Source organism: Bactrocera neohumeralis, unplaced genomic scaffold, assembly GCF_024586455.1.
Source record: "Bactrocera neohumeralis isolate Rockhampton unplaced genomic scaffold, APGP_CSIRO_Bneo_wtdbg2-racon-allhic-juicebox.fasta_v2 cluster11, whole genome shotgun sequence".
NCBI lineage: Eukaryota > Metazoa > Arthropoda > Insecta > Diptera > Tephritidae > Bactrocera > Bactrocera neohumeralis.
In genome coordinates, this window is record NW_026089624.1 from 7195968 (window position 1) to 7220637 (window position 24670).

A 24670-nucleotide genomic window follows, 5' to 3' on the forward strand; every position below is an offset into this window, starting at 1 on the left:
GTTCAAAGGATAAAAGTGCAAAGACAACTATTTGAAAAAAAACTATAGTAAAGGTGTTGTTACCAACATAAAATTGTTTATGTTGAACAGACGAAAACTAAATGGTTTAAACTACCTGAAAGATATTTTACAAGCATTTTTCACATAAAATTAATTTTTCATAAACAACGTACAAACTTACCGACAGAAAAGTGAAGTTAAAACAAATCTGTTCAGCTAGGTTTCGATACTTGAAAAAGTTGGTAAAGGCTCTAGAGAAACTGTAGTAAATAATAATAAGTTATCGTTTTCTCCAGATATTTTTTGATCTAAAGGGTCATATTCTTTCAAATCGTACGAATACGCACATACCTTCGCGCCAACAAACTCTCTGCATATCATACGCACACAAAACGCTATTAACCGAAAACCTATAAACTTCCAATTCGGTACAGGGGATCGCAGTGGCAAGGGGCACCTGTGCGCCAAAAATTTTGAAAAATTGGGCGTGACGCCGCCATCTAATAGGTTTAATGTACATACTTATATCCTAAACCATCTTCTAACTATTAAAGCTACCAAATTTGCCTACCACATATATTAAAAGAACTCCTACCGACAGTTTAAAAAGGATGAAATCGGAAGAAAACCCCCGCTCACTCCTTATATAACAGCACTGTTAAAAACGTCTAAAATCGCAATAAATCAATAACTCAATACGACAGAGACATTAAATATTACCGCCGAGATGGTATAAGAGGGTTTTATGGGAGTCGGTGTGAAAATTGGACAATGGGCGGGATTCTGACTATTTCGTACATGGCATTCTTCTCATATTCCTATGTCACAGTGCGGACCACAACCACGCCATTTGATTCTTTCACTTCCCAGTACACAAATCAACAACTAATTAATATAACGGGATAAAATTTTTCACTAATAATTTCTTTGAAGTATGACACCTTATGACCAAAAATTGCTCAAAACCAATCAAAACTGTTCAAGCCCCGAATATGTGGAGTCAAGTATCTGTAGTTGACTTTTGACAGAAAATATCGGTCAATATCTGGGGTATACAATTGAAATTCAGCGAGAGACCTCCTGAGACCTCAGTGCATCAAAAATGGTTGTTACAGATCGGGTTCTATTTATAACTATTTTGTCTGAATCTTTGTCTAATCTAAAATAGATAAAATTAAATATAAGATATAAAATTGAGCGATAACAGTTAATAGATAAAATCGAACCGACACTACCCCAACACCCATATGCTACATATAATTACTTTTGTTTTTCTATATCAACACATAGTATGCTTAAATCTTTAAAACTACGCAACGGATTTTGATCCGGTTTTTTTAGTAAATAGAGTGATTGAAGGTGTATAAAAACGTCCATTAAATAGTGGAGAAATACTGTTATTTTTGAGTTTTCTAATGTGATGTAAATAATTAAATTTTTTCCGCTTACGTTGATAGATTTATCAAAATAATGTACTAAATATTGTACACATTGAAAGGGTCTACAGAAAACTTCTGGTATATGTCTATCTCTTATGGATACCCCACAACAACGTTTTTTGTCATTTTCTTTTTACGATAAATAATGGCTAAGCGATTTTAACCAATACAGCATTAATCGTTATCCAATTAAATACCGTAAATACATTGTTGATTTAATGCCCTTCAGAGCATCTGATTTAAATGAATATTTTCGAAGATATTAAAGATTTAAGAATTGCGGGACGTATCGTTTGCGGCATTACCGGCCGGCCGGGGGCCTATAAATTGCGCGTCGGTGGCCGCGGTTCTCCCTATACCACTTTTGATTTAGCAGCGATCGGACACGTTTATTATCGGATCTTTCTAGGGAGGAATATTTAAACAGAAACGATGAAGTATATGCGCACTATTTCAAACTGATCCTTCCTCAAAAATAATACAATTGCTAAATATTTGGAATAGTAGATAGTAATAGAACTGCAACCAAATGCACAGTGCAATGGATTATATCTGGCTCAGTAATTAGTAGATGAATATTATACCACGTGCATCCCAAAAGACGCTTAACGAGCACTCAAACACTCCTCAGAATCAGTAATTCGCTGCTTTTACTGGATTATGAACTTGGTAGAACAGAACTGCAACCAAATACGCAGTGCAATGGATTAAAACTGACTCACTAATCATTCGATTAATATTATACCACGTGTATCCCAAAAGACTGATGCCATAACCTTGCAGGTTTTTGTCTTTCCACGCTTGAGAACCGGTTCATAATATGCAGTCCACCAGGCGGACTGTCGATTGGACTCGGTTAATTTCCCGGGTGCACAGCCCAAATTCAAAAATATTTTTCCCCCAAAAAGCAATGCTTTATTAACACACGTAATGCTTTTGATTCATTTTTTCTGTAAACTAGCACAATTTGTTTCACATTCTCATTAACTAATAACTATGATCTAACTAATAGAAATGATCAGGGGCGGATCCAGAGTAGAATTTTAGAAGGGGGCACTATATAATTTTGGACTTGTTGTACTTGCAACTCAAAGTCCGTTTCTTCGCGGAGTGTCACTTATGATGAAAATAATATAAAACTTTTAACTAATCAATCATAAGCACATGTTCAAAATTCATGTAAGAATCATTTGAAAATTTTATTACTACGAAAAAGGAAACAAATAAGTAAAAAAATAACAACACAGAGCTTATGCGGGAGAACACTAATTTTCGTATGCATGTATTCTTAGTACATGGGTTATACTGATTGTTACTCCTGAAAATGGCAATTTTTTTTAGGACAAACCCGTCGGATATTTTTAACATCACAAAAACATGGCATCGACATTTTCGTCTTCAAGGCATTACAGCTACTTTGCTAGATTACACTGGTCAACAAATTTGTAATTTTTTTTTTGTCACATGAAAATTTATATCAAATTTTTAATATACTAGGGCCACCAAATTATAATATATCAATGAAAAAAAATGTACACATCATGTTTTCTTGGGATATCAAAACATATATTTTCGTAAGAAGTACAAAATTCAGCCACACTTACAGAATGATTTTCTAATATCTTATAGATACTTATGATTTTCTTGAATATTTGGCTTTCGGTAGGTCCCTTTTAAGTCTCCAACAATAGTCTGATAGCATTCCTGGGCTCTATTTCCCTTGATAACGCTTCTCCATTAAGGAAATGTCTTGATGGAACCTCTCACCATGTTCGCCACTCACAGCACCCAAATTTGCCGGAAAGAAATCCAGATGAGAGTCCAGCATATGTATTTTCAAGGACATATTACACCCCAAAGCTTTAAATGATATCATAAGTTCATTTCTTAAATCTTTGTAATTTTCCGCTTTATGGTTACCTAGAAAATTTTGAACAACATTCACAAAACATTTCCAGGCGAGTTTTTCCTGATCATTCAGTTTGTCTTTAAAGCTCTTATCCTTCATCAATTGCCGTATTTGTGGGCCTACAAATATTCCCTCTTTGATTTTCGGCTCGCTGAGTTTAGGGAATTTCTCTTTTAGATTTAAAAATCCATCTCCATCTTTCGGACTAGAATTCTCACTTTTTGATCGATTTGGAGGCATGTAGGATGGGTCTCTTGGCCGAAGACAAGTTTGGATACTGGATAGTGTGTTTGGATTTGGTAGTAATACCTTTTGTTTGAGTCAAACAAAAATAACAATCACTTACATGATCCTTTGGTTCCGTCCAAATCATTGGTATAGCAAATGACAAATGTCTAGGTTCTTGTTTAGCCCAACCTAAAAGGAGCCTCACACACTTTACACAACATTTATGTGGAACCCAGGATTTGTCTTGATTCCTCACAGGAAAACTAAAATAGTCTAAATAGCACTGTTCAATTAGTGATGTAAAATTTCGACGCTGAGATGTAAAAGTTAATTCTCCACACACATGAAACACAAAATGAAACTTTTTGCCAAAGCTTTTTAAAATCTCCATCTCCCATTTCCCACTTTGACACCTCCCGGTGGTAACAAATTTTAATTAATTATATTAAATTAAAAAAGTTGTTGGGTCACCCTAATAACATTGCCCGTGCTCCGGATAAAAGTAATGAATTGTTATTATAAATCTCTCTTTATCTCATTGCTTGTTAATAACTCAATTTTTGTTTAGTTACGCTGCTTACATTTGTACACACATGTATACATACACATATTGTACTCATAATTTTCTTTACTTCTGTCAATACTCAAATCTTCTAAAGAGTAATTATGTATATACATATGAACAACTTTGCAAATAAATCACTCGCTAATAAACCGTGAACAAGAGCACACTGCACTTGTAAATTGTTTTACATCCCCGCATTTTTAAAATAATAAAATAAAGCAAGAACAACGCATTTTGGCGTCCAACGTGGGGCAGTGTAAAATAAGTTCACTTTTTTTGTGCAAAAGTGTGAAAAACTTTGTAAAATTCAAATTGTGATTATTATACAATAGTTGCATCAATTGCTGTAAAAAATTTACATATGTACATATGCACGTCCAACAAACAGTTTAGTGAAGCAACATAAATATAAATTACATTCGCTGTTGTTGGTGGGTCCCAGGACTGATATTCGTTTATTTTCACATAACTGGTTTGCGATCGGATGATTTGTCTGGTGAGATTTTAAGCATTTCTTCTGTTGCTGAAATTACCGCTCATTGGAAAGCGTACGTATAAAAACAAATTACTTTATCATCATACATACGTTTATCCAATTACATCCATACATAATTCGCTAAATCGCCGTTTGGAACATTTTGGTTAACGGAGTTGCACTCGCTGCCTTTGTTAGCAGATCATCGCATACTCAGCATAGGTCAGCGCCTTTACAGCTCTGCTCAGCTGAACGTTCATAGCTCTGCCGGCACTTGAAAGCGTCGCCCGCTTGGTCGCTGCACCGTTGCTGCTGTTCTGTCAACGCAACTATTCTGAGAGCTCTGCTGCTAGCAGCAGTTATTATCGCGCTTTATTAGTTATTTGCATTTTCTACATTTTTTGCTGCCTGCACTAAATGTTAGTGAGACATTGTATAGTGAGACAACGCATTGTTAGTGAGCAGTATACAACTTCTTTTTTTGCCGTCGCTATTACTGACCGCTGGTAATTATTCTCTTCGCTTTACATTAAGGGTGTACAAAAGTAACGTAAAAAGAATAATGTCTCTTGAACACTCCAAACGCAAACGTGCTAATATAAAACGCAATATATCACGTATTAAATCTATAGTTGAGGGATCAAAAGACTTTGATGAAAAGCCTTCACATGCGGAGTTGCAATGCCGACTGGGAATACTAGAGTCATACTTTAAGCAAGCACTCTCAGTTCAAGCTGACATTGAAGATTTGGATCCATCAGACACAGGTCGCGCAGATTTAGAGGATAGCTATGTCACAGCCAAACTTTGCATTCAAGCACAACTTGGGGACGAAGGAAACGTTACAATTAATTACCCCGAGACAACAGCTCCAACACCTGTTTCCACGCCATCATTCTTGCCAAGGTTGTCGCTGCCTACTTTCAGCGGGAATTATGCAGAATACAAAAACTTTATTGCGTCTTTTACTCAACTTGTCGCTCGGGAACCTAGACTATCAAATATAGAACGATTCAATTATTTGTTGTCGTGTCTTAAAGGTTCAGCCCTGGAAACCGTAAGAGCCTTCCAGGTAACCAGCGAAAACTACCCGAAAGCTTTAGATAGACTCAGGGAACGCTTCGATAATGCCACTTTGATTTTTTTTAAGGAGTTGCCTCCTTATTTACGCTGCAAACAGCCGGTAAATCAAACTATCAACAATTACGTAGTTTGATTGACAAGGCATCAGCTATATTCAGCTCGTTAGAATCGTTGGGCACGAGCTCCAATATCGCACAAGCAATGCTGATTTATATTGTCATTAGAAAATGTGATCAGCAAACTCGCAACAAATGAAATGAATCGCTAGCCTACAAATCGCTTCCAACTTGGATACAATGCACCCAAGTTTTAGAACGCCATTGTCAGTTTTTGCATTCATCCGACTCCTCGTCACATCATAAGTTCGAGTCCACCAAACGAATTCGGATTACAACCCGTGGACAAAATTCATCATTCGCCATCACTAGCCTTCTTAAGTTCTTTGCTCTAGCGATAAACACAAAATCATTGGATGCTTTCAATTTAAGGACATGAACACGAATCAACGCTACGATGCCGCCAAGAAATACGACCTCTGTATCAATTGTCTGAGCAATGGTCACAGAGTAGCTCAGTGTGCGTCGAAGCATCGCTGCCGCTCCTGTAACAGAACGCATCATACGCTCTTGCATCATGACAACGCGACTCTGCCTACACTTGCACGTCCAACATCTCTTCCTGTTTCGCAATCGTTTCAACCATCATCATCATGTTCAACCAAACCTCATACATACAACCAACTAGCTGCCACGCATTCGCATATGGAGACATCGGATCACGGGCAGGTCATTTTAGCAACAACTTTAGTTTTAGTTAAAGATTCAACGGGTGCGTACAAGCTTGGAAGAGCCCTTCTCGACTCATGTTCTCAAGTGAATTTCATGACCGATGAGTTCGCACAAAGGCTTCACCTTCGTGGAGAAAAGTATTACATTGGCATTCGCAGCATATGTGACTCAGTTATCAACCTTAAAGCTCGAACCACCACAACAATTAAGGCACGTACATCAGCATTTCAACTTTCGCTCCAGTTTGGTATCACACCCCATATTGCATACCAACCTGACGCTGAAGTTGACACATTAAACTGGAATTTGCCAGCCAACACAACTTTGGCTGACGAAACGTTCTTCAAACCTCGACGCATCGATCTGTTGCTTGGAACAGAGGCATTTTTTGAAGCTCTCGCTGTTGGTCAAATATAGATTGGCCAAAATTTACCTACATTGCAAAGAACATTATTTGGCTGGGTGGTTTCTGGAAGATACCAGTCCAAGCACTATACGCCTTCAAAGTCATGTCTGCTATTTCGCGAAGACTCTGTTGACGCAAACATGCAACGCCTTTGGGAGCTCGAAACTGTCGACTGGAAACCCAACCCTACTTCACCTGATCATCGGATTTGTGAACGTCATTTTATAGCCACAACACATCAAGATACTACTGGACGCATAATTGTGAGGCTGTCATTTAAGGACAATCCCGCTGCACTTGGAGCCTCATTCGACATCGCTCGTCGCCGATTCTTAGCAATAGAACGCCGTCTGTCGCATTCGCCAGACACTTATTCCCAGTACGTCTCGTTCATCGAAGAATACGAACGTCTTGGTCACATGTCTGTAGTAAAAGCGCCGAAATTAGATGAACCACACTATTACATACCACATCACTGCGTACTGAAACCTACAAGCACATCAACAAAGTTTTCGACGCCTCTTGCCAAACTACGACACAAACATCGCTAAATGACTTACTTTTAGTTGGACCAACTATCCAAACAGAGCTGTACATGTTGCTTCTGCGCTTCCATTTATATCGTTACGCTATCACCAAAGATGTCACTAAAATGTACAAGCAGTATCCTTGAATAAAAATGATCGGAAATTTCATTACATTCTTTGGCGAGCTTCTGCAGACGCAGATCTTCTCACATACCAGCTCAACACTGTGACATATGGTACCGCCTCAGCCCCATATCTAGCAGTGCGAAGCCTTCACTACTTAGCAGATAAGCATATGGCAGAATTTCCAATTGGCGCCGCGGCTGCAAAGACTTTGTTCTATGTCGATGATTTTCTATGTGGTGCGGATGACACAGATGCCTTACACACATTAAAGAAAGAAGTTATTGAGATACTTCGACGCGGACAGTTTCCTCTATCCAAGTGGCATTCCAATCACCCAGATTTCATGGAAGGCCAAACTATGAAAGAACTAGGCATTACTGACGATTTTACATCAATTGCACTTGGGATGACTTGGAATCAACGCAACGACAAGTTGTTATTTTCATTCACACCAAAGCAAGTTCACAAGTCTGTCACAAATACTGTCTATCGCTTCATCGCTGTTCGATCCACTTGGAGTGCTCTCACCACTCGTGATAACCTCAAAAATAATTATGCAGGAATTGTGGCTGCTAAAATTAGATTGGGACGAGTCGGTTCCCCAACATATACACCAAGCCTGGAATTGTTTCTTAGCATCTCTAAACACGCTTTCATCACTCAGCCTGCCTCGTTTTGTCTGCTACCAAATGCTCGCGACATACAGTTGCATGGTTTTTGCGACGCATCAATTCGGGCATACGGTTCGGCGATTTACATACGCATAGAAGACTCCGACGGAAAAGTTGCTGTGCATTTATTAACGTCGAAATCTAGGGTCGCACCAGTAAAAAAGCAGTCTCTTCCAAAACTCGAACTTTGCAGTGCCCACCTTCTCGCTTGCCTGTACGCTAAGATAAAGAACATATTCACCTCTGTTAGCATAACTACTTTCTTTTGGACTGACTCGCAACTAGTTCTACATTGGGTAAAACAACAGTCTGTTACGCTGTCAACGTTCGTGGGCAACAGGGTATCTGACATATAGGAATTGACCACAGGTGGACAATGGAGGTATGTGTCTTCCAAAGAGAATCCAGCCGACCTAGTATCTCGAGGCTGCCCTGCTGCTGAACTCAAATCTTCGATATGGTTTTCTGGTCCTCACTTTTTGCAAGAAAACGCAATGAAATGGCCAAGACACACAGGCAATATTGAGCTTGACATGGATATTGTGAACAGAGAAAAACGCAAGAAGACATTTGCTATAGTTAAGGAGGTAAATTACTTGATCGATGTCATTGATGGCATAAGCTCGTATCTCCATTGTCTGCGTCTCATCGCCTGTCTCTTTCGGTTCAGTGATAAATGCAGACGAAAGCCTACGACAAACACCATTTCCTGACGAATTACGAAGTGCATCATATTGCATTATTTTTAACATTCAGCAACAACATTTTTCAAACGATATTCAATTGCTTCGAAAAAACCAAGCCCTAAGGAGTAACTTGAAGTTTCTCACACCATTCTTGGACAACGTTGAACTCATAAAAGTTGGCGGACGTCTAGATTATGCAGATTTACCCAACTCGCAGAAACATCCGATTCTACTACCCAGCGATTCCCAATTTGTACTAAAGTACGTTCGACACCTACATTTGCGAAATTTTCATGCAGGCCCAAAGGCATTGGTCGCCTTCATCAGATTAGAATTTTGGATTGTCAACGCTAGAGATGTTGCTCGTCGCATCGTTCGTTCCTGTGTGCATTGTGTTCGTTACAAGCCAGTGCTGTTACAACAGGTAATGGGCCCACTACCAGTTACACGTATTACACCTGCACGCCCATTTGAACGTTGCGGAATCGATTTTTGTGGACCAATTAACACATATCTTCGAATTCGAGGAAAACTACCCACCAAGTCATATTTAGCTGTATTCGTGTGCCTCGTAACTAAAGCTGTGCACATCGAGGTGGTCATCGAGTGGTCGCCGTAAAATGCCATGTGATATCTTTTGCGACAACGCTACCAATTTTGTGCGCGCATCTAACCAGTTAAAGGACCTCAAACAGTTCTTATCCAAGACTGAAACTGAAATCTATAAATATTGTTCCTCTGATTTTATTAATTTCCTTTTTATTTCACCCAGGGCACCTCACTTCGGCGGCCTCTGGGAAGCTGCGGTGAAGAGCGCGAAAGGGTTGTTAAATCGCACATTGGCAAACACTAAATTGACATTCGAAGAGTTAAGCACCGATGCTGTAGAAGTAGAAGACATTCTCAATTCACGTCCGCTATGTTCAATGTCATCAGATCCCAACGACTTTGGTGCACTGACAGCTGGTCATTTTTTGGTCGGTGATTCTTTGCGTGGATTGCCTGAGCGCTCACTGGAGCTGAAGACCGTTTTACACCTTGATCGCTACAACACAATTACTGCCATCAAAAAAAGTTTTTGGCGCCGCTGGTCTGTGGATTATATAAACGAACTACGAGCCCCTGTAAAGTGGACAACACCTTCACTTGATCTCACTAAGGGTGCTTTAGTGGTCATACATGATGACAATCTGCCACCGCAACGTTGGAGATTAGGTCGAGTCGAATCAACCGTGCTTGGACGAGATGGCCATGTTAGAGTGGTGAATCTCCGAACTGCCAATGGAACTCTTTGTAGGCCAATACATAAATTAGCCATCCTTCCGATTTCTTGAAAGAAAGTTCTTTCAACGGGGGCCGGGATGTTGGGTCACCCTAATGACATGGCCCGTGCTCCGGATAAAAGTAATGAATTGTTATTATAAATCTCTCTTTATCTCATTGCTTGTTAATAACTCAATTTATCTTTAGTTACGCTGCTTACATTTGTACACACATGTATACATACACATATTGTACTCATAATTTTCTTTACTTCTGTCAATACTCAAATCTTTTAAAGAGTAATTATGTATATACATATGAACAACTTTGCAAATAAATCACTCGCTAATAAACCGTGAACAAGAGCACACTGCACTTGTAAATTGTCTTACACCCCCGCATTTTTAAAATAATAAAATAAAGCAAGAAAAACGCTTCTTGCAACTAAATCAAAAACTGATTTTAATAAAATTTATTTACTTTTGCATGATAGTTTCTTTGACTGGTGATGAAAGGATCTAAGCTCAAAAGCATTCGGTTTAGCAAGTCCTGATTTGTATTTGACCCATTAGTTCTTTCGCATATGATGGAGTCGATACATCTTAACGTCCTTATTGCTCGACTCAGCTCTCAGCTCTTATGAGAATTCTCCAATTGAAACTGGTGCATATTGAATAACATAGGGAGCGTGAATTAAACTTTACGGACTGACGAAGGAAGATAATACCAGCAATATTTTGAAGTTAATTCCTTTGCAGGATCTAGCGCAAATCTAGTGCATTGAGGGTTTATTAAACTAATTCTTTTTGAAATAGAATTCGAACAGGACGGCAATAGCGGGTAGACGAAGGTCGGTCCTATTGATAATAGGTAATTAGAGGACTCATTCCGTTCATTAATTACATTTGTGACGCAATGTGGCTCAATAATTTTTGTATCTCAACTTCAAGATCAGATTCTGAGACCTTTATTTGCTCAGAATAACTGTTTTTCCTTCAAAATGTCATCACAGCAGGGTTAAAAGTTAATATCAAGTTTTTTGCTAACGAAGCTTCTAATAAGTAGATACTGAAGCTTTATTAAATTTGCTTTGGTGATAAGTGATATTACTTCACAAATTTTCTAAACACCAAAATTCAAAAATAAAATATTATATGTATATAGGCGTGAAAGTTTACACCCATATGATGTGTCTAAATAAAAGTACGTATAAAACAAACATTTGATAAAAGAGAGAAAATGATAAAATGAAAACCAAAGCTCAAATAAACATATACGTATGATGAAAAAAAAACATAAGAAACAATAAAATATGCACGAAAATACATGCACATAAATACCAAAAATTATATCGCATGCCTGGTATAATAACATGAATAAGAAAGAAAGTTGCAAAAAGTTGCAGCTGAAGTCAAAAGCATAGACTTAGAAAACATTAACTGATATAAACAAACTTGATTCATTTGAAGGCGAGACAGGGATCACAACTTTTTGTATACCTTAAATCGATTTATGAAGAAAAACATACCACTCAAAAGGGCACTTATTAAACAATGGTTTTAGAATAGTAAAACAACATACTATTACATAAAAACACTTTTTTATATAACATATACCTTTGTTATGGGATTAATTTGTATGGGGATTAAACACGATTTTATATTGCAATTTAATTTATTATAAGAGATAATTTTTAAGCTATTTTCACTGCACATTCCGCGTGTTTCTATTGTTTCACTTCTCTCGCTTTTCGTAGCCCCTACGAATGGGATAGAGCAAAAATGTATTTACCATTAGTTTTATTGGTGTTTTAAGAAATAGCTTTGATACAAAAAGTGGTAAGTTTCAGTGCAATATTTAAACGTTGAAGTATAAGCGTTCAATTTCAAGATTATCCTTCTTCAAAAATAATACAATTGCTAAATATTGGGAATGATGGAATACAATTGCAACCAAATACACAGTGTAATGGATCATAACTGGCTCAGTAATCAGTAAATAAAAATGTACCACGTGCATGCCAAAAGACTGATGCCATAACCTAGCCAGCCGACTTTTTCGTATTTCCACGCTTAACGAGCACTCAAACACTCCTCAGAATCAGCAATTTGTTGTTTTTATTGGATTAAGAACTTGCGCGACACCCACTTTGCACAGAGCTTTCGCCTCTTTAAGGCGTCTACTTCCTTTATTGCCCTCACTGCTTCGCCTCTTTCCAACTTAGCAGAGCTTAAATTCAACTGTATTTTTCCCCCAAAAAGCAATGCCTTATTAGCACACGAGATGCTTTGTGATCCATTGTTTGTAAACTCACACAAGTTGTTTTAGCCAAAATGCTATATCTCATTCAGGGGTGTTGTGGAATCTGATAATTGTCGTAATCAGAATTGAAACCGATAAAAAAAGTAGTAGGTGTCATGAATTCAGATATTATTGGTTTGATGTTCGAAACAGAGTATGTATCGGTTTTGTGTGCCACGGAAACCAATTTTATCGCTTTTGCTATCAGCAAAAAAACAAGAAGATAATCGCTGACAGATTTGAAATGTAAGTTAAAAGGGAAAACATAAAAATAAAATACGAAATGTATTAATTATTGAGTTTTGGGAAAAAAATACGGATATTTAAAGGGGGAGCGTGCCTTATAGGCTTCAAAAAATCGATTTTTTTGAGGTTTATTTGGGAGGGAAAGAAATAATTGATTAAAGTGAAATTTCTAGGGTTTATAGTTATATATTTAAACATTATCCGAAAATTTTCTGACTTTGGGAAGCAAATCTCCGATGCATTTCGCATGTACATTTATCGGACGGCGGGTAGAATGCAGGTCGAAATTTCTATCGGAAACAAAACACTCAAAGAGATTCATATTTGTTAATAACTTATGCTCTAGTTGAACTAAGAAAATTAAAAAAAAAAAAAAATGGAAAATTCCAATTTTTTTTTAATTAAAAAAAAAGTGTTTTTTGACCAAAAAAATTATACTTTATGTTATTTAAACAAATGTTCAAATTTAATTTTTCTTATTTTTTTTAGTTTAAATAGAAGATAGTTTTATGCAAAAAAAAATTTTCGATTTTTTTGAGCTTCTAAAGCAGGCTCCCCCTTAAAGAAAATTTACAAAACGTAATTTAACACCCAAATGCGTCTTTATTCTATCGATAAATGTCTCTTAAAATCTTCCTTTAAATCGTAACTCATTAAAAACTTTAATAGGATTGCTTTCGAATGTATTAAATTGTAATAATTCACATTAGTAAACAGCTGATTCGAATATTGGTTTTCCGTATGTTCGGGAGGATGGGGTCATGTGTAGAAGTTCACTCAAGTGAGGAAAGTTCTCTGATCACCATTCACTTGGAAGTGGCCAGAAATGATTCTTTTACATATGGCTCAAGCAGCTCACGACTTCCGGTCTTTGACCAAGTATGCTAAAGTGAGAAGGCGAAACATCCCCTACAAAGGGTTGTGCGCTGGTTTTGGGACCCGCCACGTAAAAAACTACCCCCAATGAAAAGAAACAACAAGCATCGGATGAAAGACTCCCCTTTTGATGACGACCATGGCAAACGAAACAAGGACAACGAATTGAGGGCATGCACCTGGAATGTCCGGTCACTTAATTGGGAAGGTGCCGCTGCCCAGCTGGTTGATGTCCTCGTTAGAGTGAAGACTGACATCAACGCCGTCCAAAAAATGGGCGGGACAAGGACTGAGACGAGTAGGTCCTTGTGGCATTTACTACAGTGGTCATATAAAGGAGCGCCAGTTTGGTGTGGAATTCGTGGTGGGAGAGAGACTCCGTTGCCGAGTACTATCATTCACTCCGGTGAATGAACGTCTAGCCACAATCCGCATCAAAGCGAGGTTCTTAAACATATCGCTGATTTGCGCCCACGCCCCGACGGAAGAGAAGGACGATATGAACAAAGATGCCTTCTATGAACGCTTGAAGCACACCTATGACCGCTGCCCCGCCACGATGTCAAAATCGTGCTTGGCGACTTTAACGCCAGGGTGGGCACTACGGTCGGTAAATTCAGCTTCCACGAGGAAACATCCCGAAACGAGTTGGGGCTGATCGACTTCGCCGGGGCCCGAAATATGGTTATCTGTAGTACTAGGTTTCAGCATAAGAAGATTCATCAAGCCACCTGGCTGTCTCCGAATCGCAGAACCACCAAACAGATCGATCATGTTGTGATAGACGGAAGACACGTCTCCAGTGTTTTAGATGTCCGTGCGCTGCGAGGACCTAACATCGACTCGGACCACTGTCTTGTTGCAGCCAAGATTCGCACCCGCCCCTGTGCAGCAAAAACTGCATGTTGGCGTGCACGAACGGAAGGTTCGACGTCGAAAAGCTGCAATCACAACAGATAGCCGAACGATTTTCTACTCGACTTGCACTCCTGCTTCCTGAGAGCACTCGTCAACAACTCGGTATAAGGGAACTGTGGGATGGCATTTCAAGCTCCTTACCTACAGCTGCAACCGAATCCATTGGGTTTCGGAAAATACAAAAGAACAGCTGGTACGACGAGGAGTGCTTTGTCACAGCGGAGAGAAAACAGGCTGCCTACTTCGCAACGTTACGATCGTTGTGGTCGATGCGACGTGCGGGATGGGATAGATACCGAGAGTTGAAGAGGGAAGCGAGACGCATTTGCAGACAGAAAAAGAAAGAGGCCAAAATGCGTGAGTATGAAAAGCTTGACACGCTGGCCGACAGGGGTAATGCTTGAAAATTCTACGAAAAGATGCGGCGAATAACTGAAGGAGCATAATCTTGTAGAACCCCCCAAGGCGATATAGTCCCCTATGCCCAGAGCTTACTTAAATTATGGAGGGAACACTTCTCCAGCCTGCTGAATGGCAGTGAATGTACAACGCCAGGAGAAGGCGAATCCGATTCCCCAATCGATGACAATGGAGCAGACATTCCATTGCCCGACCATGAAGACGATCGAATAGCAATTGCCCGCCTGAAGAACAACAAAGCGGCAGGGGCCGACGGATTGCCGGCCGAGCTATTCAAACACGGCGGCGAAGAACTGATAAGGAGCATGCATCAGCTTCTTTGTAAAATATGGTCGGACGAAAGCATGCCCAACGATTGGTATTTAAGTGTGCTATGCCCAATCCATAAAAAAGGTAGACCGCACAATCTGCGCCAACTACCGTGGAATTAGCCTCTTCAACATCGCATATAAGGTTCTATCGAGCGTATTGTGTGAAAGATTGAGGCCCACCGTCAAAAAACTGATTGGACCTTATCAGTGTGGCTATAGACCTGGCAAATCAACAACCGACCAGATATTCACCATGCGCTAAATTTTGGATAATACGCTTGAAAGGAGAATCGACACACCCAATCTCTTCGTCGATTTCAAAGCTGCCTTCGACTGCACGAAAAGGAGCTGCCACGATGTCTGAATTTGGTATGCCCGCAAAACTAATACGGCTGTGTAAACTGACGTTGAGCAACGCTAAAAGCTCTGTCAAGATCGTGAAGGACCTCTCCGAGCCGTTCGATACCAAACGAGGTTTCAGACAAGGCGACTCTCTATCGTGCGACTTTTTCAACCTGCTTTTGGAGAAAATAGTTCGAGCCGCAGAACTAAATAGAGAAGGTACCATCTTCTATAAGAGTGTACAGCTGCTGGCGAATGCCGATGATATTGATATCATCGGCCTCAACACCCGCGCCGTTAGTTCTGCTTTCTCCAGACTGGACAAGGAAGCAGAGCAAATGGGTCTGCCATTAAACGAGGGTAAGACGAAATATCTTCTGTCATCAAGTAATAAATCGTCGAACTTCCGACTTGTCACTCACGTCACTGTTGACAGTCATAACTTTGAAGTTGTAGATAGTTTCGGTCATCTCGGAACCTGCGTAAACACCACCACCAATGTCAGCCTGGAAATCCAATGCAACAACAGGTGCTACTTCGGACTGAGTCAGCAATTGAGAAGTAAAGTCCTCTCTCGACGAACGAAAACCAAACTCTGTATGTCACTCATAATTCCCGTACTGCGATATGGTGCAGAGACTTGGACGATGAGAACAACTGATGAGCTGACGTTGAGAGTTTTCGAGAAAAAAGTTCTGCGAACGATTTATGATCCTTTGCGCGTTGGCGACGGCGAATATCGCATTCCATGGAACGATGAGCTGTATGAGATATATGAAGACATTGACATAGTTCAGCGAATTAAAAGACAGCGGCTACGCTGGCTAGGTCATGTTGTCCGAATGGACGAAAACACTCCAACTCTGAAAGTATTCGACGCCGTATCCCCCGGGGGAAGCAGAGGAAGACCTCCACGCCAACTCCAACGACTGACGCGCTGTTGTTAACTCGGCTGTAATCGCGTAAGCGGTGTCTACGCCAGTAAAGAAGAAGAAGAATATTACAATTTTATATTAAAATAAAATATGTTGCTCTAAAAAAATAACTCTAGTCGAGCCAATACCCGGGGTAACCGAAGAGTTTTTTTATTCTATTACGTAATATTATTATATAATATTACTTCTTTGTTTATTAAATTTAACTAAGAAAAAATCCATAGCGAAAAGAAGGAACGACTGGCGCGCTGTTGTTAACTCGGCTATAATCGCGTAAGCAGTGTCTACGCCAAGAAGTATGTTCGAAAAGACGAAAATCCAAACAAATTCCGTGACACCAATGAAAATCAGAATTGCGAAGCAATTCTAAGCTAAGCGATTCTGTCTTCGATTCCACAGCACCCCTGATTAACTATTAGTTCCTTTGTAAATAAATGATACGTATCTTTTAACGGTTCTGTTAGTTACACTATTTATAACTCAAGAACGGCTGAATCAATTGGTCTAAAAATTGGTGTGGAGGTAGCTTAGAACCAGGGGAAGGACATAGGATACTTTATCTCTTTTGTTAAATTTCAATACAATTCATAAATATAAAAAGCATATTTTAAATCGTAAGCATTTGTTTAAAATTCATGTTAGTAAAAATCATTTTAATATTTTTTACTTCAAAAAACAAAAAAAAAAATAGCAATAATAATAACAACACATGGCTACTGTAAAAGTGCGGCAATTAGCTTATACATGGATGATACTGATTGTTGCCATGTGGAACCGGTAAGAAATTTTTAATATCACAACAGAAAATCACGTTGGCAGATGCATCGCAATGAAATTGATAATTTGATAGATTATGAACGAACGACAGTGCACAAGCATTTATAACAAACCAAACGAGACATATAACATAAAAAATAGCCGAATAGCTGCAGGACTGATTAAAAGTTCAATTATAATCTGCGATGAGGGCAGAACAATGCAAGATTTAAACGGCAAAGATGAAGTTTTCGGTGCTGCACTAAATGGGATTACTATTCTTTGTTTATCCCAAAGCAACCATAAATATCTGCAAACATTGGCAAACTGATCCTGTTTCAGTTATAATACAATTTTTATATATTGGGAATGGTGGATTAGAACTACAACCAAATTCGCAGTGTAACACGGAAAAAAATTTGATTAAGTGAGAGTATATTCCTGAAAGTAAAAATTAATTATTTGGATTATAACTGGCTTAATAATTGAGCTACATGATTAGGGGCTAGTAGTAGGATAAAAAATTACTGGAATATCTAGTCTTATATATAAAAAATAAGTTGGGTTTTTGTCTGTTTGCTATAACTGACTAAACCGTTGCATGAGATGAAAATGGCCTAAACCACTTTGAAGGGAATCCAGTGAGAATGATTTGTAAAAAAAAATTTAGAGAAAGTTCATTTTTAACCGACTTACGTAAATTTCCAATTTTCCATACAACATTTTTTTTGTTTTCCAATTGATTTATTTGTAAATTATTTGAATCGCTTAATTTCGATCGTTTGTTTTCTTTATTTCGGCTATTCAAAAACTGATTGAAAATTATTCAGTGAAAACTTTATGTGTGTTTCGTACAAAGTGATCAATTACAGATTGAAATTTGTAACGATGCCACAAAGAGGTTGTGCTAATATCGGTCGGCGTTCTTTTTGCCATCAAAAAACATTGGCAGCCCAAAGCACATGCACGAGTACCCGCAGGATGCGATGACATACGTGCGGTATTATGGACTAGTGGATTTATTTGTTACATTCACTTGCAATGCAAAATGGCCATAGATTACCGATCAATCAGCAAGATCGTCACGATGTCACAGTATGACTTTTCAAACAACAGCTACGATATTTGATGGACTTTATATTGAAGCAACGTATGTATATATGGTGCTGATAGATGCTCGCAGTTCATTTGGAGAAGGCCAAAGAGTGTATTCCAACCAAGAGAATACAGTACAGCCAACGAAAATACCGCCAACAACAAAATTGACATTAATGAGGTTTTTCTCAACTTGTTTCAGTGATTCGTTTGCGAAAACATTGTTCTATTCGGAAATGCCTTGATATTATACATGGAATGTTTTGTCGAAGAAATAGTTACGCAGAAAGTAAGGCCAAGCAGGTGTATCCTCAACTAATACATTAGGAATAATTTATACAATCCACCCGAAAAACGACGATTACTTCTACCTTCGGTTGCTATTGATCAATGTACGCGGTTCAACTTCATTTGAGTCATTGCGTATTGTGAATGGTACGGAGTGTGCAACTTTCTGAGAAGCATGCCAGCAATTACAACTGCTGGAACATTATAATCACTGGAATCAAACGATAGACGATGCGACAGCTACTTTGATAATATCGACATATCAGCCTTAAAATCCGTGTCAATTATGGGATACGAACGAAAATAACATTGCCGAAAACATTTTACAACGTTTTCGTTAAGAAATGGAAATGGGCAAATTTCGGTTGATACTTTCAGTGGTATGATATCAATTTCACCTGTCTTTTGTTAATTCACTTCAACGAAAGATGAACTCATCACGAATGTTTATCCGAACATTGGCCAAATTATTGTAACTACGATTACTTGAGTGCACGAGCAATTTTAGCTGCCAAAAAAATCGACGTTAATTACTTAAACTGGAAGATTCAAAGTCAAATTCCGTGAGGTTTGCGCTCATACAAATCGATCGATCGTCTTGACAGTAAAGACGAAGCCGTGAATTATCCTGTGGAATTTCTAAATTCTTTGGGGAGGCTTGCTATGCCGCCGCATCATTTGCGTCTCAAAGTTGGATATGTCATTATTATGTTAATGCTGTGTATGCTAAACCGTGTGATGGAACCCGACTGATTGTGACGCAGCTATCGAATACAAAGTATGGTTGATTCTACGAATTCCTTTGAGTTTCAACGATTTCCCATTTCAGTTCAAACGTATTCAGTTTCCAGTGAAAATTGTATTTGCGATGACAATCAACAGGACACAAGGATAGTCGGTAGAAGTGTGTGGCATAAATATGGAAATGCTATGTTGTTCACACGGCAAGACTTACGTGGCGTGTTCACGAGTTGTAGAACCACCTTCTCTGTTCATTGACGCAGCAGAGCAAAAACCAAAAAACCGTCACATTAAAAAAAATGTAGAAAAATCGCAAATAAATGATTTTCAACGCAATGTAAATTCAACTTTCTTTAAATTTCAAAACACATAATTTCACGCAGGACAACGCCTGCGGGGTTAGCTAGTTGTTTATAAAACACAGAATGCCAGGGCTTAAATATTTCGGATGACTTCATGTTACTACCTATCAGTGGCGGATTTGCAATCCTACCCGCTCTAGGCCCCAAGCCATGTGCCGCTCTTTTCTCAGCACCCATCATTATAGACTAAAGACATAATTCATGATTTTACTTAATCCCATTTTAATTGATTCAGAAAATTTTTTAACTAAAAGCTAGCGGATAAAGCTAGTTTATAATATTTTCCGAGATTTCAAGGATGATTGGACATTTAAAAATGGTTTTAGGTTTTGTTTTAATAAAATAAATGTTTAACTCGTACAATGTGTTACAAAACTCGTCTGCACTTAAGCGCTGCAAAACCATTAATCAAATCTTTGCGATCGTTTAACCTCTGCTCCGTCATTGTTGTGCGTAAATAGTTTTTCACTCTCCGCAAACAAGAAAACGATCTTTCTCCAGTACAGTTACTGGCAGGTGTACGCACACACATACGAAGGGTTTGGATAAATGGTTTGAAGACCTTCGGTTCGTAACCATTTCAACAACCTGACTGCACTCTTTCGCTCCTCATTTTGTAAGCTGCAGTGAGAATGAAAATGAAGACATTCTTCTGTAAAATCGTCTTCTAAGTCAGTAAAATAAATCATTTGCAATGCCTTGGCCTTATCTTCGACTTCTGAGATGTTTAGATTCGACAGGTTGGTAATAAAGTAAAATTTATTGCAGAGTAAATTATAAGCATCGCGACGTCTTTTCAGTTCTCTTGACAATGTATCAATTACTACTAAAAAGTATTTATTCTAAAATTTTCACCGCCATTTTTTTGTTGCATCTCTTCACCTGTATTTGACTCGCCAGGAAGCAGCTTACGCTTTCGATTGCGTCGAAAATCTTCTTCGTATTCCGGTACGAAGAACAGTTTTTTCGCTTTTTTTTCGAAATCATCGAAATTCTCTCTTGTTTCGCCAACAAAATATATTAAAGCCTCGTACAGTTCTATGACAATGGTAGTGTCAATTTCCACACTCTGAAGTTTTTTACTTGTGGCTTTAATGCGATCTAGTAAATCTCCCCAAAAAACAGCCATGAGGGCCGTTTCAAAACGTTCCAGTTTCAAACGAATACCTCTTACTTCGCATATAACGGTTCTCTTCTGTTGTGTGTCATTTTCGATGATGACTAGCGCTTTATGGATTTCATTCCAGGATTCGCGTAAACTTTTGCATCCGTCTGCACGAGCTGACCAACGAGTCGTTGATAGACTTTTGACGGTCTACGCCCAACGCTGAGTTGTCGCTGCAAAGAAATTGTATAACTCTTGGAGTAGAGAAAAGAACGAACAAGCCTCTTGGCTGCTTTCAGCTGCACATTCACCTACTAAATTCAGCGAGTGTGCTGAACAGGGAACATAGTCGGCAAGGGGTAAAATTTCCTTTATTTTAGCTTGCCGTTATAATTGCCTGACATGTTAGCTGCGTTCTGTTCATGGCGTCAGAGTCCTATATTTTTGAACATTGATTCTTAAGTAAAATTGAACGAGAAATCGAATGGAAAAGCCAACTTTGAAAAAAAGTTGGTGGAAAAGCACAAAAATCTGTTTTTTTGGATTTTTAAAATATTTTTATCAGAAAGCTGAGAGTTTTTTTTTAAAACTTCAAACTTATATAAATACGGTCGAACTCTTGTTTTATTGGTGAGCATAATATTATTTATATGCTCATATGGTATAATTTTTGTTGAACGCAAACTATGTAATGAAAAGCCGAAAAATAGAAGTTTAAAACTTTATATAAAAGTTTATAACGACTTGCACTCTTTCTAAAACTCCATGTTTTCGTGTTTCATTAATAATATTTTTAAATTATAAATTATTGACAATAACAGTACAAAATATTTTCTTGATTATATTCATCGAATATAATTATTCAATATTTTTAATAAAAAGACAAACGGAAATAAGCGTTTGTGTTAAATTTATCTGTCCTCACTTTACATATGACACAGCAAAATTTAAATTTTTTCTATGAAAAATCCTTAAGCTCTGCTAAACACGAAGGAAAGAATGCAGTGAAACATTGCCATATGAAGACATTGTTGTCCTTAGGTTTACAAAATAGATGGAAAACATTGTTTTCGATAAAACGACAAACAGAATTTACAAAAAATTACACATTTTGCTGATTGTTAGGTATGGACTTAGTACAAAATTTGCCAATTGGATAGGCAAGAGACTGCTACAGGTATGACCCAGTAAAAATAGAAAGGAGCGAATAAACTTTTTATATGAAGTTCAGTTGAATATACTTATTGGCCGTTGCTTTAAAATGGACAAAATATATAAAACTCAATTAATGTGAGCAGAGGGAGCGAAACGGACACAATATTTTGATATCAGAGACTCGTGATGAGCATTAGAGAGTAGAGGCTCAGAAAAATTAAGACGCACAAAAGTCAGGTATACGGAAAAGTAAAGCAGCTTTCAGTCGCCACACGGAACCGTAAAAAGTTAAGTGCTTCTTATTTTTTTATATTTCTAATGTCATTTCAACTTCTGACATATCGATTGTGTTTACATGGTATATAGTGCTGAACACATGGGTATGCAATAAAACAAAAATAACACAATGTAACGGAATTTGCCGTTGAAAATTTCATTAAATATGTAGTCTTAGAATCTATGTTTGCAGTCATAAGTTGCCTGTTTAAGAAAATAGTCGTTGTTTAATCCAAATAAATATTCCTTTGCATTGCTCCCACAAATTACATAAAGTAATAGAGGCGTAATGCAGAGGAATATCAACCGCCCCAACTTCTTCTTCTTCTTAATTGGCGTAGAAACCGCTTACGCGATTATAGCCGAGTTAACAACAGCGCGCCAGTCGTTTCTTCTTTTCGCTACGTGGCGCCAATCGGATATTCGAAGCGAAGCCAGGTCCTTCTCCACTTGGTCCTTCCAACGGAGTGGAGGTCTTCCTCTTCCTCTGCTTCCCCCGGCGAATACTGCGTCGAATACTTTCAGAGCTGGAGTGTTTTCGTCCATCCGGACAACATGACCTAGCCAGCGTAGCCGCTGTCTTTTAATTCGCTGAACTCGTATATCTCGTACAGCTCATCGTTCCGTCGAATGCGATATTCGCCGTGGCTAACGCGCAAAGGATCATAAATCTTTCGCAGAACTTTTCTCTCGAAAACTCGCAACGTCGACTCATCCGTTGTTGACATCGTCAAAGACTCTGCACCATATAGCAGGACGGGAATTATGACTGACTTATAGAGTTTGGTTTTTGTTTGTCGAGAGAGGACTTTACTTCTCAATTGCCGACTCAGTCCGAAGTAACACCTGTTGGCAAGAGTTATTCTGCGTTGGATTTCTAGGCTGACATTGTTGGTGGTGTTTACGCTGGTTCCCAAATATACGAAACTATCTACAAATCAAAGTTATGACTGTCAACAGTGACATGAGTGCCAAGTCGCAAGCGCGACGACTGTTTGTTTGATGACAGGAGATATTTCGTCTTGCCCTCGTGCACTGCCAGACCCATTTCTTTTGCTTCCTTGTCCAGCCTGGAGAAAGCAAAACTAACGGCGCGGGTGTTGAGGCCGATGATATCAATATCATCGGCATACGCCAGCAGCTGTACACTCTTATAGAAGATGGTACCTTCTCTATTTAGTTCAGCGGCTCGAACTATTTTCTCCAAAAGCAGGTTGAAAAAGTCGCACGGTAGGGAATCGCCTTGTCTGAAACCTCGCTTGGTATCGAACGGCTTGGAGAGGTCCTTCCCGATTCTGACGGAGCTTTTAGTGTTGCTCAACGTCAGCTTACACAGCCGTATTAGTTTTGCGGAGATACCAAATTCAGACATCGCGGCATAAAGGCAGCTCCTTTTCGTGCTGTCGAAAGCAGCTTTGAAATCGACGAAGAGGTGGTGTCTGTCGATTCTCCTTTCACGGGTCTTTTCCAAGATTTGGCGCATGTTGAATATCTGGTCGGTTGTTGATTTTCCAGGTCTAAGGAGACACTGATAAGGTCCAATCAGTTTTTTGACGGTGGGCTTTAATCTTTCACACAATACGCTCGATAGAACCTTATATGCGATGTTGAAGAGGCTTATCCCACGGTAGTTGGCGCAGATTGTGGGGTCTCCTTTTTTATGGATTGGGCATAGCACACTTAAATTCCAATCGTTGGGCATGCTTTCGTCCGACCATATTTTACAAAGAAGCTGATGCATGCTCCTTATCAGCTCTTCGCCGCCGGTTTGAATAGCTCGGCCGGCAATCCGTCGGCCCCTGCCGCTATGTTGTTCTTCAGGCGGGCAATTGCTATTCGAACTTCTTCATGGTCGGGTAACGGAACGTCTGCTCCATCGTCATCGATTGAGGAATCGGGTTCTCCTTCTCCTGGTGTTGTGTGTTCACTGCCATTCAGCAGGCTGGAGGAGTGTTCCCTTCATAATTTAAGTATGCTCTGGGCATCAAAGACTATATCACCTTTGGGGGTTCTACAAGAGTATGCTCCGGTCTTGAAACCTTCTGTAAGCCGCCGCATTTTGTCGTAGAATTTTCGAGCATTACCCCTGTCGGCCAGCTTATCAAGCTCTTCGTACTCACGCATTTCGGCCTCTTTCTTCTTCTGTCTACAAATGCGTCTCGCTTCCCTCTTCAACTCCCGGTATCTATCTCATCCCGCACGTGTAGTGCTCGATCGTAACGTTGCGAGGTAGGCAGCCTGTTTTCTCTCCGCTGCGACACGGCACTCCTCGTCGTACCAGCTGTTCTTTTGCACTTTCCGAAAACCATTGGTTTCGGTTGCAGCTGTATGTAAGGATTTGAAAAGCCGTCCCACAGTTCCCTTATGCCGATTTGTT

The 24670-nt window shown here is 39.1% G+C and overlaps 1 long non-coding RNA gene across 1 annotated transcript in view; it reads left to right on the forward strand.

Annotated features, from left to right (window-relative positions):
• The first annotated feature begins 4136 nt into the window (after positions 1-4136).
• Positions 4137-24670, forward strand: part of LOC126765770 (uncharacterized) — a 30605-nt gene continuing 10071 nt past the window's right edge. The window contains exon 1 of the long non-coding RNA XR_007668551.1: positions 4137-10307. This is a non-coding gene — a long non-coding RNA (uncharacterized LOC126765770). The remainder of the gene's footprint in view (positions 10308-24670) is intronic.